A 14,750-nucleotide genomic window follows, 5' to 3' on the forward strand; every position below is an offset into this window, starting at 1 on the left:
TGTCAGTAAATAGGAACAAAAAAAACTATACTCATCCTTTTCTTTTGGGTGCTAGAACTAGTGTAAGACAAAGATAGTATGACTCTCCCTGTCTATGCTTGAAATAAGACAGTCCTTTGACACACTTTAAATCATTTTCGCCCATAGTGTATCTCATAACAGTCATAACAATCACACGCATTAGGGCTCATTTAGACGGTGCGACAACTCGCATGCGAGTTTCATTACATTGCATTATTTGATCGGTCGGCTGAATTGATGTAACCTCAATGGTCCGCAATGTAACTAAAATCGTACCAATACGAGTTCGCGCGCCTTCTAAATGAGCCCTTAAAGTAAGCAAAATTTGATCCAGTTCCAAATCATACAACAACAATAATTTTAAGTGGATCAACAACAATAAGCTACTCACACTAAGTATTCATCATTATAATTTATACTGTAACTTGAGGTTGTAAATTAATATAGTACTAATAGATAGGTACCTACATAAGACTTAATTTTGAGTTCATTTAAAATCTGAAAAAAAAACGACGGTACCTTAGACCACTAAAAATAATATGTAATTTGTAACCTATAATCGGCCACTAATCTTTGTTCACAGAGGTGTAACGCGAAAGCGAATTCTCCTTGAGAGTGGATTTCTATTCGCACGCGCAGGGTTTGCCTAACAAGTGTAGCAATTGTATTAAGAAACTTCCGAGACCCTTGTTCCATGTCCTAATTTTTTGATATAGAATACGAGGGTTTGTCCGCACATATCTTTGAAAATTTAATATTTTCCTATTGAGATATAGAAAAACTGCAATATTACGAAAATGCCTGAATAATATGATTTCCAGCAACATCATGAAGATATCTTAGAGACTGCTAGTATTTTTGCGATAGTATAGTAAGTAAAAAATAGAAATGAATAAGTTCCATTTGTCAATCTTAAAATTTCTACCTTACCTATTCATTTACCTCTTCATGCTTAAACCATTGAGTCGATTTAATAAAATTTCGTATAGAAATATCTTCAGTCCCGGGAAAGAAAGAAGTTTAATAAACATTAACCTTAAACAGTATTATAAACATTTCCAATATATAAACTAGAAAGAACTACCCAACTGGCAGACTTGCGAGATGAATAACATAATTAATTGTGATCCAAAAAAAACTACAAATATAAATCATGTAGTTTAACTTAAGTATTTAGGTACTACATAATTATTTTACTCTGAAAGTAAGTACTTCAATTAGCGTTTGTTAGCAAGTGCATAAGCTAACAAACGCTTTAAAAAACTATATACATAAGCATCAGTGACTTACAACTTAATTACGGAACAGTCTTACACAGCTTATTGTACGTAAAACAATGCGTCACGTCACAGGTTTGCAAAATGCGCGAGCAACAGTGCGTTATCAGCGTTCTGCATTCCCACACAAACAAGGTAGTATGTACCCACCTCCTTTATACAAACTATCTTTTTAGGGTTCCATAGCCAAATGGCAAAAAACGGAACCCTTATGGATTCGTCATGTCTGTCTGTCTGTCCGTCCGTATGTCACAGCTACTTTATTCCGAAACTATAAGAACTATACTGTTGAAACTTGGTAAGTACATGTATTCTGTGAACCGCATTAAGATTTTCACACAAAAATAGAAAAAAAAGCACTAAATTTTGGGGGTTCCCCATACTTAGAACTGAAACTCAAAAATTTTTTTTCATTAAACCCATACCTGTGGGGTATCTATGGATAGGTCTTCAAAAATGATATTGAGGTTTCTAATATAATTTTTTTCTAAACTGAATAGTTTGCGCGAGAGACATTCCAAGTGGTAAAATGTGTGTCCCTCCCCCCCCCCCCCCCCTGTAACTTCTAATATAAGAGAATGATAAAACTAAAAAGAATATATGATGTACATTACCATGCAAACTTCCACCGAAAATTGGTTTGAACGAGATCTAGTAAGTAGTTTTTTTTTTAATACGTCATTAATCCCCTAAATACGGAACCCTTCATGGGCGAGTCCGACTCGCACTTGGCCGCTTTTTTCTTGAAATGTGGCGATGCACTCGGATATGCGACACAGCGGCGCGGCGGCGGCTCCGCGGCTCAAGCCTCAGTGAACCAGAGGTGGGAGTTTCCCACAGACCGTGTGACCGGCCTTCCTCATTAAATAACAATTTACGCCTAAGCACAACTAACAATTAAAAGCGTGAAGAAACGCTGTCACTCTCGATAATTGTAAACAATACACACTCTCACTTTCAATAAAACAGTTGAGACATAATTTCACTTAATATGTATTTAATTAATCTAAACTGGGCTAGTTTATGAACATTGAGCGCCCTATAATATGAGAATTTGTCACAAAGGCATAAAGCTCCCAAGCAAATTACCCAGTCGTTGTGACAGTAGGCGAATGACTCAATTTGTCAGAGTGAATCGTATCAGTTACTGATATATTATGCTCAACTCATTGTTCTGTTTATACTCATGCTAATGCCATTCAGAGTCTGAAACGTTATGCATTTAGGACGCTTAAACATATCCTCATAAATATTAATTGTTTTGTGAGCGAAACACACCTGTATCAGATTAATTAGTTTGGTATCATTGAATAATTCACGTATGAATTGCGCTTATACGCTTGCCGCGATAACATCGTCACCGTCAGCCGCAATAGTTTTTTTCTGTGCAGTGTTTCAACATTCAGAAATACATCTACCAATACTGCCTTTTCTAATAAACGGAATGGCTATATTGACTATACTAGTAGTATTGGTACTTATACTGTTAGTGCAGGTACGGTTATTGTAGGTACTTACACTATTCAATTTCTACAAATAACGACAAAAAACTTTAAAAGATTTTTATAAGTAGAACAGGAAGCCAATTCGAACTTACATTTTGATATCGAAATGATGTCATTTTTCTATTATTTACGCGTGCATTTCGATCGTACTTGTTTGTACAAGTATTGGGGCGAGCTAATAGGCGCACGGGTGCATGGTAACAAAATGTCACCATTTTGATATCAAAATGAACATTCGAATCCAGATTAAGACGTCTATATAGGACACGGAAGTGTCATAGGTGTTCAATCTGTCCCTTTACGTTTGTCAACCCAACATGTCACGAATATCATCATCGAAAATCACGTTCGATATTAGATAGTGCGCAATCCAATTTCATCTCTACGCCTGCGTCGCGCCACAATTTGGCACAATGCAATTTGCTGTTCGATATTACAACACGCGCGCACGTTGTGCCTACACATATTTCCACCTTTTCATCTCCGCGAATCTCATCTCATCAAATGAATGATGCTTTTTGTGCCAATGGTACACTTATTATTCGAATTGACACATTCATCTACAAGTTCACGGAATCGGTTCGCTGTGCCGAGCGACTGAGGATTGCATGTCTCGCGGTCCGCGATCCGAAGTATCAAATTTATTTTTATGTATACTTTTATTGTTTGCGGTGAGGATTGTCGCCTCCTTAGGGGCTGTTTGTATGCGGACTGAGAAGAATTACGTACGCGCTGGAGCGGATCCACTTTAGAAGGTAGCGATAAAACAATTTGTTTAGAGAATGAGATGTACAAGTATAATGCGGGTGAATATTTTCTGAGCAGAATCTCGTAACTGGCGTACTTATGGTACTTAGTTTTGCGCTAAACGTGTCCTCGGAGAGCGCTAACAGTTCGCTAAGCATGGACCAAATATATTTTCCCATGCGAAATATGTACTAAATACGGACGTGAGTTCGCAGACGCACACGGTAATAATCTAATAATCTTTCGTGGAGCAGTGGTATGGAGCCATCATGAATGCACTCTTGATTGTATTAATTTAGTTAAGGTAATCTCACTGTGAACAGCACGGAGCACTCGGAGTCTGCCAGTTTTCAATTTCATGTCTAAAAGCTATAAGCATTGTTTCTCTGTAGGAAATTGTTTTAATTATTTGTTCGTTTGTTGTGTGGCTATTCTAATTAGGTAAGTATATAGAATTTCTAAAATATAAATGCAAACTTCACTCTTTAGAAAACCGTTTCAAGTTAGTACTTGCTGTATAATATCTGGTTATAAGTACGTAATTCCTACTTCTACATTCACTACTTTTAACTAAAAAATGACTAAAGAAACTATTAGGATCGTTGTCATCTCCGTTGTACTTAAAAGATAATATTCAACTTGAGAAAAATAGCATTGACATCGCATATGAGGGTATTTACGGGAGCGTCTTCGAAATCCCAGTTTGTGTCCCGGTAATTTGAATTACGTCTGGCCGGAGTCTGGAAATGTTTTCGACTACCCGGTATTGGACGGTCCTGGAAAATGGACTCTGAAAGCGATCCAGCCGGTGTTAACGTTCAAAGTAATTTCTTTGGCTTCATCCGCTCCGATACTTATTACGTATGCCGACGACGAGTTAAAGCGATTGACCTAACATAGCGGTGCACTTTATAACTCGCATTATTCAGGATTTACTGAAGCGGGATCATTCAAAAAGATATTTCGTTTAACTATTATTAAATTTTCAATTGCATTTTTCATTCGTCATTCATTTAAAAAACATGTTTAGAGGCTACGGAGTTCGCGTAAAAAAGTAGAACACTAATATGGAAGCAAGTGAAATTTCTTCAACCTAAAACCTCAGTTTTGCCACTGACAGATCCGATCCTTATCTAATCCAGGTCTAATTCATATCGTATAATTAAAATTACAATACGCCTGACTTACAAGTTGAAAAGCTCCTATCCTAAGAGCATATATACCTACCTCCCTACAGAGATAAATCATTTCCTAGACCGGTGAGCGCACACGTAATAGGTGACAACCTTTGTGCCTTGCTGATTCAGCACTAATTACTCCTTTCGCTTCACAGTTGATTATTGCCGGTTAAGCTGCTGCAAGATCGCTTTCAGGAAGGGTCCATTTTCCTCGTCCATGCACCCGACATAATCAACCTCAACGTTAATAACCTGCCGCAAAGCTACTAAATTAAGGTTACTTTATCAATTCCGCACCAATCACAACGTTTTGTATGGTAGTGACTGAACAAAGGTATATGAAAATTTTAGATTTATGCAAATGCATCGAAACAGAATGACAACCCAAAAATTGGGCGCAATGGGCGGTGTAGACTGGTATAGAACAAGCGCTTTGATTAACTGATTAACCAACAATGCTTTATACAATTGGGCGAGCGTTGCAGCGATTCATTTGTATTCACTGTGACGTTCTTATTTGAACATATAACTTGATTTGAATTTATACAAAACACTTGCGCGTAGTAAAATGGAGCAAAACTGCGAAATAATAATATAATCGCTAATTGAGTTTTGCTCCTCGCCGCGCCGCGCTCGGTTTTGCCGCCGCGCCGCTCGCAGGAGCCGCAATATTATTTACTACTGTACTCGTATTCATTTAACTTGCAGCAATCTAATAGCAACAAGAGAACAATAAAATGGCTATTCGATAGCGTACTTATCCTATCCAACCTTAATTATATCTCCATTTAGTGCTATAGTAGTTTATGTGACTGCTACATAATGAGAGGCATTAAAATACGAGTGTGGGTTTAAGAAACGAACGTTAGTGAGTTTCTTAATAGGATCACACGAGTGTTTTAATGCCTAATTATGTACAGTTACATACACTACTTTATCTAAACACATACTTAAAACTAATTAACAGATAAACTGTACGTCAAATGGCGGTGAATGAAAACTTTTTTCACGCATGTCACGAATCCATAGTTTTTTTAAATTTCTAGACAAAAGAATGAAGTCCCTATTCTCATGTCACTGGAGATCAAATATCGTGCGGTTTATATTAAAAAAACATACTAAATTAAGGTTTCGTATCGATAACTGTTTTAATATCTATGGATACTAGAATAGAGACCCACTTGAGTTTTGACTGCTGTTCCAAATTTAAACTCATAACGATACAAAAATTTATAACGTTATAACATTACAGTACAGATTTTCCTACTACCACAGATAAAAAAGTTCTCATAGTAAAATTAGTTGTAATAAAGCTGGTCATTTCCTACGGTTTCTGAACGCATTATAGAGCACTAATGACATGTGTAGATAAAATGATTAAAACGACGAAGGTAAGCTTCTGCTTGTATGGCTTTTTCATATAAGTATAAAGTACGGAATTCTCCTTTATGCGTGGCTTGATTTGGCCGGTTTTTTTTGACAAAGTTTTGTGGATGCAGTATCACTATTAGCTATCGTTATGAAAAAATAAGAACACACTGAGTATATAGGTACTACAAATAAAACTAAGTATCACACAACCATAATTTTATTAATGATAATACAACTACATACGACAGTTATTTCAAATTAATTGATGATTTTTGTGTAGGTTTACAGTTGATAATTAAATTGGAGTTTGCTTCCAGAAAGGCATACTTAGCAGACAATTAATTAAATAGATACAGTTAACGGTCCGTGGGCGGCCGGCACGCCATCCCCTTGCCCTTTCACGATGTAAATAAAGCCATTCTCATCCGACTCCAAACGAAATCGTACAGAAATATGTCCATTTAAAACTTAATTGGACATTTTAATTGGATGTTCACATTGTTCCAAAATATTAAATAGAATATTAAACGGAGAGGGATCAAAGGTTGGGTTTAGGTATTATTCCCTAACTAAACTTGCCTTTCGCTCGTAGTTTAGGTAACCCAATTGAAACAAAAAGTAGGCTTGTAGGTAGGATATAAAGCTAAATACTCGTCAAGAGCCACCTTTCGACTAAGCAATTATATAGTTATTGTTTTTGTGTTTGTTTAAATGTTTACTTATGATGTAGACCAAGATCGCATTATCACAATCACTGATGGGTAAATAACAGCATGACTGCAATTGTAAACTTTGCAAAATTGCACAAAACTTTGTACGTATATCGATATAAATCTTGTTTATTGCATTTTAGCCCATTACACACGATAGTGTTCGTTTCGGGCCAAAATTTAAAGTCTATCGCCCTCGTACGTTGATACATATTGAGTTTTTCTAAAGATTTACGTTGAATGAGATTTAGAGTGTAATAAAATCGTGGCAGACCAAAATAACGCCAGCGCTAGCTTTGTGGCCTTTTTCGTTGAGTTTGCCTAGTGATAAATCGAGACAGGCTACGATTTAGTTCGTTTAGATGTACCATTACATATAGGTAGGTACTTAAATATAAGTGGTTTAAGTAAAATTCAGGTCAGCTAAGTTCCTACAAGTCGAACACTATCGAAATTACCTTTAATTTTTATTAGTGCCTTAATCGTACGAAAAGTAGTTATTTTTTGTATACTTGGAATTACCACACTAGAATACAATTTCAAATATAAGGTTTGCTAAGCACAAAAAACGTAAAACAACAATTGTTTGCGCGTCTAACAAAAACCAAATAAATCAAACGCATTATGTACAATTAAAAGACCTGATTATATGGTGCAACCTTCTCACGTTACGTTAGTAAATAGTAAATTAAATTTCAACACGTAACACTTTGAACAGTAATAACTATCTATATTTAAATCACTCACAGTATTTATTTTATAGTCACAATTATTGAGTAAACATACAATGATGGATATTAATCACTTACAAGTTATTAACACATTTACCGCTGAGCTTCGGTCGTAGCATAACATGGATTTCCCGGTATGTAGCGAAAATGCTTCGTAGAGGCAAAACGACAACCTGTCGTGATTAGCGCTGAATGGGTTAAGTTGATTTAATTTATAACTTCCCGATTTCCGATTGAGCTGATTTATTGTATACATGTGTACACTAGGAAACCCTGGTTCCTATCTGGAACTGGGGAGTTGTATGAGGCCACGCCCGCCCCGGCGAACGTGACCCCATCACAGTATTTTTTGGTGGTCATTATATTTGTAGCCGTTAGCCGTTAGATATTCTACATTAGCTTAGAACATTATGCAGCAAAAGTTCGCAGTAGGACGGTTAATCATTTGTTAATTATTAATATTATACAACGCATGAGACTTTTTCACAACCTACGAAGTTTCAAGCCCCTAACTGAATAAAACTGTTCTCGATATAATCCCTCTCAACCCCCTTAGAAGATTTTCATGTCCTCTATTTAATAAAACCTACTACCTAACTACCTGTTTACGAAGTTTGAAGTTCCTAGCTTTAGGTAAATAAAATTTGAACCCTATACAAACTTGCAACCCCTTTTTAACCATTATAGGAGATGAAGTTTTAAAAACGCTGAAATTACTTTTCTTGTATTCTAATACTAATATGCCTTTATACAACGATTCAAGTCCCGCACTCAAATAAATGTTTGACCTCCATACAAATTTTCAATCCCTTTTTCACCACCATGGGGATGAATTATTAAAAACTCTCAAATTAGTTTTCTTCTCTTTTGATAAAATACCTTTTTACGAAGTTTGAAGTTCCTAGCTTTAGGTAAATAAAATTTGAACCCTATACAAACTTTCAACCCCTTTTTAACCATTTTAGGAGATGAATTTTAAAAACGCTGAATTTACTTTTCTCGTATTTTAATAATATGCCATTTTACAAAGATTAAAGCCCCGCACTCACAAAAATGTTTGATCTCCATACAAACTTTTAATCCTTTTTCACCACCTTGAGGGATGAATTTTCAAAAACGCTGAAATTAGTTTTCTTCTCTTTTAATAAAATACCTTTTTACGAAGTCTCGAGTTCCTAACTTAAAATAAAATTAGAACCCCATACAAACTTTCAACCCCTTTTTAACCCTTTTAAGGGATTCATTTTTAAAAACGCTGAAATTACTTTTCTTGTATTCGAATAATATGCCTCTGAACAAAAATTCAAGCCCCGCACTCACAAAAATGTTTGATCTTCATACAAATTTTCAACCCCTTTTTTACCATCTTGATATATGAATTTTCAAAAACGCTGAAATTAGTTTTCTTGTATTTTAATTTAATATCTTTTGCAAAGTTTCAAGTTCCTAGCTTAAAATAAAATTTGAACCCCATACTAACTTTGAACCCCTTTTTAACCCTGTTAGGGGACGAATTTTACAAAACGCTGAAATTACTTTTCCGTTCTTCTAATAATATCCCCAAATACAAAGATTCAAGTCCCGTGCTCGAAAAAATGTTTGATATCCATACAAACTTTCAACCCCTTTTCACCACCTTAGGAGATGAATTTTCAAAAACGCTGAAATTAGTTTTCTTGTATTTTAATTTAATATATTTTTGCAAAGTTTCAAGTTCCTAGCTTAAAATAAAATTTTAACCCTATACGTTCTTTCCACCCCTTTTTAACCCCGTTAGGGGATGAATTTTACAAAACGCTGAAATTATTTATCCTGTCTTCCAAATACAAAGATTCAAGTCCCGTGCTCGAAAAAATGTTTGATATCCATACAAACTTTCAACCTCTTTTTCACCACCTTAGGGGATGAATTTTCAAAAACGCTGAAATTAGTTTTCTTGTATTTTAATAATATATTTTTTTACCATGTTTCAAGTTCCTAGCTTAAAATAAAATTTGAACCCTATACGAAACCTCAACCCCTTTTTAACCCTGTTAGGGGATGAATTTTACAAAACGCTGAAATTACTTTTCCCATCTTCTAGTAATATCCCCAAATACAAAGAATCAAGTCCCGCGCTCGAAAAAATGTTTGATATCCATACAAATTTTAAACCCCTTTTTCACCACCTTAGGGGATGAATTTTCAAAAACGCAAAAATTACTTTTCTTGTATTTTAATTTAATACCTTTTTGCAAAGTTTCAAGTTCCTAGCTTAAAATAAAATTTGCATCCCAAGACGAACTTTCATCCCCTTTTTAACCCCCTTAGGGGTTGAATTTCCAAAAACGTTGCAATTAATTTTTTTGTAATCGGCTATTATGCCTTTCTAAGAAGTTTCAAAGCATTTGTAATGGATTCAAACTTTCAACCCCTTTTTAACCCTGTTAGGGGATGAATTTTCAAAAACGCTGAAATTACTTTTCCCATCTTATAATAATATCCCCATATACAAAGTTTCAAGTCCAACACTCACAAAAATATTTGATCTCCATACAAACTTTCAACCCTTATTTCACCACCTTGGGGGATGAATTTTCGAAAACGCAGAAATTAGTTTTCTTGTTTTTTAATATAGTACATTTTTACAAACTTTCAAATTCCTAGCTTAAAATAAAACTTGCACCCCATACAACCTTTCATCCCCTTTTTAACCCCCTTAGGGGTTGAATTTTTCAAAATCGCTTCTTATCTCTTGTACACTTTATAAATTCAACCTAGTGTGCAAATTTCAACTTTCTAGCTTTTGTAGTTTCGGCTCTGCGTTGATGAATCAGTCAGTCAGTCAGTCAGTCAGTCAGTCGGGACACTTGCATTTATATATATAGATAAATCGGGGGAAAAGGTAATATGTATTATGATAACGATCTGGGCATTTTTTTTTTGTTGTCCCCTACATTTTTTTTTCAAATTTGGGATTTTTTATATTATTTCTACTCAGAATCACGAGCTCTTTCTATCCTAATAGGAGAAAAAAAGTGTCCCAAAATTTCCATACATTTTTCGATCTTTCCATTCCGCGACCGCCATCGCCATACAAAGTCTATGAAAAATGGTGACGTAATGGAAATAAAAACCTTAGGACACTTTTTTTCTCCTATTAGGATAGAAAGAGCTCGTGATTCTGAGTAGAAATAACATAAAAAATCCCAAATTTAAAAAAAATTGTAGGGGACAACAAAAAAAAACGCCCATCTGATGATGGAGACAGGAGATACCCATAGAAACTCTGTTGTAGTAAAACAACGCAACCTAATTGTGTTTGGGGCTTTTAGAAATGTCTCGATGAGTATTAGTTGTTTGTGGAAAGAAAAGTAAATTCAGCGATAAAAGCTTGTACCAAAAATGAAATGTTTGCATAAAACTTATTTGCTATATTTGCACAATAACTGACTATGGAAAACTCTTGCGACATTCGCCACTAAAAGCTTAGCCTAGCCGAATAACCTTAAATAGGTATTGAAATTCTATTAGGTATTATCGTATAAATTGGTATAACGAGTAGCTCCCGAGTGCACAGACTACCCGCAGCACAGGTCGCCCGAGGCGCTAATATATCGCATTAGGCCTGACATTTGTGCAGGCACAGATCAAAGAGACAATTTGTGCAATGCTATCGGATGGTACGTATTGTTGTGTAAACTCGTCGCAGCCCGAAGCTTCCGTAATTGACAGAACTGCCAAGTGGCAATAGACTAATTATCTATAGTGAGGTTTATCAATTTCTAGAGTACGTAGGTAAGATGATAAAACTGAACAAAGATTTTTTTATGAAGGTGGCAATGGAATAGATGAATCGCCAGATGGTAAGCGAAAAGCGATTACTATCGCCCATGGACACCCGCTACACTAGAGGGGTTGTTGTAAGTGCGTTGCCGTGCGGAGTAAGTACGCTCTTTTCTTAAAGGTTTGAAAGTTATCTTTTGCGAATAACTCAAATATCTGAATAAAATATTATTGATTAAGTTAGATTATTTTTGCGGGATGGTAATATTTGACAAATTTATAATAATTTATACTTACCTAATTATAATAAGTAACCAAACCAACAACAATTTATTTTCCTTTTTTCCTATCGTTGAAATCTCATCCTTATGCCAAGTCATAAATCCGTGAAAAACCCATATTGTTTGATATAACAAGCATTTTTACTGCCATTTACTGATTGCCGAGAACTCCCGTCATATAAAAAACCGGCCAAGTGCGAGTCGGACTTCGGTCAAAAATCACGTTTATTGTATGGGAGCCCCACTTAAATCTTTATTTTATTCTGTTTTTAGTATTTGTTGTTATAGCGGCAACAGAAATACATCATCTGTGAAAATTTCAACTGTCTAGACATCACGGTTCGTGGCATACAGCCTGGTGACAGACGGACGGAGACGGACGGATGGACGGACAGCGGAGTCTTAGTAATAGGGTCCCGTTTCTACCCTTTGGGTACGGAACCCTAAAAAGAGCTCTTAGTAAGAGAACTGTATTAGCCGATCAAATTGGAACTCAAACCTCTCTTAGTGACAGTAATAATCCGTCGGCCCCGGAATGGAATGACTGACGCACGTCAGCCTTACCCGATTACTCCGCACCAGTGTTGGCCGAAAGTTAATGCAAATTGAAAATGCTGGCCATTAACCATTATAAATTGAATCGTAAACTATAATCGTCCGATACGGTTTAAGGTTCAATTTATAATGGTTAATGGCCAACATTTTCAATTCGCATTAACTTTCGGCCAACACTGCTCCGCACTGTGATCTATTTAACTCGGGGTTTCCCGACCTTCCAGTTAAGGTTTAGGTTAGCCATGGTTTGCATTGCCTATCGACTTATCATGGTATCAATGAACTGTCTTTGAATTTTATCAAATCAGTTACCACAATCAGCCAGCCTATTATGGATAGCTTTATCCATCTTTATCCAAGTGATAAAATAACTGTCACTGTTTAACACCGTGGGAAAGAAAGTGACGGACACCGTTTCATCACGCTGTCACGTAGATAAGAACGACCATCATATCCGTACAGAAAAACACTGAAGCAAAAAAGAACGCATTTGAACTAATGAAAACTGACCGTCTTATAATAATCGACAATATTTTAGCAATATCAGGATATGTGTAAAAACATTGATGATGTCATGTCATGGGTGCAAAAATCATGCCATGAGTACAAAAGTAACACTTAGATATGGCGATGTACGTAGTTACGGACCTGTAAATATAGACAGTCTTAAGTTAATTGATTCCTTTGTGTTACGACGATTAAGTAAGCAATTTCTATTTAAGTTACATATTAAGTACAATACAATTTGCACGTTTAATTTTCTTAACACGATTGGAATCAATAACTTAAGATTAATTACAGGTCAACTATGACAAATTCACGTCTTGAACCCCGCAATATAACACGCTTTTATATTTCCCCACGGTACAACAGCAATCAACTTTATAAAAAACAACTCTGCAAAAATAAATCCGCACATCCAGTTCGATTCGTACATTTCCCTCTGCTCCGGTAATGTGTAAGTAGATGATTTCCAAGTGGAACATAAAGCGACGGGGACGCGTGTCGAATATGTAACCACGCATACTTCATACTCGACACACGTGCAGCGTCACGACTATAGTGCATTAAGTTAAAAATGGAATTCGTTCTAATTTAGATCTTAACGCGTTACAATTGTGTTTAATTTTTAGCGTTAGGGATGTTCATTGTGATGTTGTTTTGTTTGAAATTGCGATATGTGTCAGTATGGCCGTTTCGTTCGCACTTGCAGCGGACGCATCAGTCACAGCGAGGAAATTGCCGAAGTGGCAAATATAGTGGCGATTACTGTTGTGTAAGCACGCACACAACCAAAGCTATTGGAAATCACTGTACCGCACTGGCACAGAATAAATGAAAAACTGAAATATATTTGTTTCGAACTTTTTAACTTGTCAGTCATACCTACTACTGACTTCATCGTGTATCGGGAATACGCATAGAATTAGAATAGACAAGAACAACTGTCAATCTTCAAAAGTGCGACCAAAAATGAAATGCAAGTGTGTGCGTAAATTGTCTATGTGAGATCAAAAATAGTGATGTCATGTTACAACATATTAATAATCTGTCGGTGTTTGATTGCTTTATCGACTACTTTTTCAAATGTGTTATTTTAAACTTTAAAATTCTACGACATTATGATGTATAAAATAACACCTGCACTGCGTGTGCTATCAAAATCGTTACAGCCTTATCTTAGTCTAACTCTTACTGTGTTGGAAAGTGAAGTTTAAAGGAGGATGGGCAGATTTGTATGGACACTGGCCTATGAACCAATAAAAATAAGCGACATACCATTGGAAAGGTTTTTTTATATACTCAATTTTTTTGTAGGACGAGACTTGTCAAATCTCTGTTTAAAAAAAACAAATATGACACAAAAAAACATAAGAAAACGAATAAAAAACTAAAATATCGTGACACCAAATCATCCACAATAACAAAACCTTAATGATCTGCGACACAGAAACTTAGTATCGAAAAAACTATACAGTCACGTTTAAACTCACACTACTTTTTGCGGTGATAACATTTTTCACACAAAGATTTGGGACTATCTGCCATAGTAGAAGTATTAGAACTTAGAATAAGCTATCCAGTGACATATAGCTTGTCCTTATTGGTCATTAGGCCAATTTGCCCACCCTCCTTTACTGCTAAACAGCTGCACCTTCAAAAATGTATAACAATCGTTATTATTTGAAGTCGGTTATAAAGGTTAATATCTTAATTATGTCTTGTGAAGAAATGATTACATATACTGGATCAACCAAATCTTGTCAGTAGTAAAAGGCGGCAAATTTGAAAAATCGCAGGTTAGCAGCACTGTGTTCGAATAATTCCAAAATCGCGTGTCATCTGTGTGTTATCTGTGGAATGTGGATCGTGAATGACAGCCATCATATTATTGTTTACATTCTGAATCGTTTCTATTTCAAGAGAAATTTCTGCTGTCACCATTAAATACCAAGATTATGCATGACCTCAAGCAAAGCTAAGGTGCCTACAATGTACAATCATGCTCGTTGACGGTAAACATTACTAAAATTTGAGGTTATGATAATTCACTCGAACTGACGTATGAAGGGCGGAAAAATAAACACGTTTTGGTTCGATGTACATTG

General features: G+C 35.8%; 1 protein-coding gene and 1 long non-coding RNA gene across 2 annotated transcripts in view; one reads left to right on the top strand and one right to left on the bottom strand.

Moving 5' to 3' along the window:
* The window catches only part of LOC134662750 (uncharacterized), a 64,307-nt gene that overhangs the window by 5,360 nt on the left and 44,197 nt on the right, over positions 1–14,750 (top strand). The gene's annotated exons all lie outside the window — the stretch shown is intronic.
* LOC134662858 (uncharacterized) overlaps positions 1,852–14,750 on the bottom strand; it is a 310,694-nt gene continuing 297,795 nt past the window's right edge. The window contains exon 3 of the long non-coding RNA XR_010098090.1: positions 1,852–1,987. This is a non-coding gene — a long non-coding RNA (uncharacterized LOC134662858). The remainder of the gene's footprint in view (positions 1,988–14,750) is intronic.

This window comes from Cydia amplana, chromosome 3 (assembly GCF_948474715.1).
Source record: "Cydia amplana chromosome 3, ilCydAmpl1.1, whole genome shotgun sequence".
Taxonomy (NCBI): Eukaryota; Metazoa; Arthropoda; class Insecta; order Lepidoptera; family Tortricidae; genus Cydia; species Cydia amplana.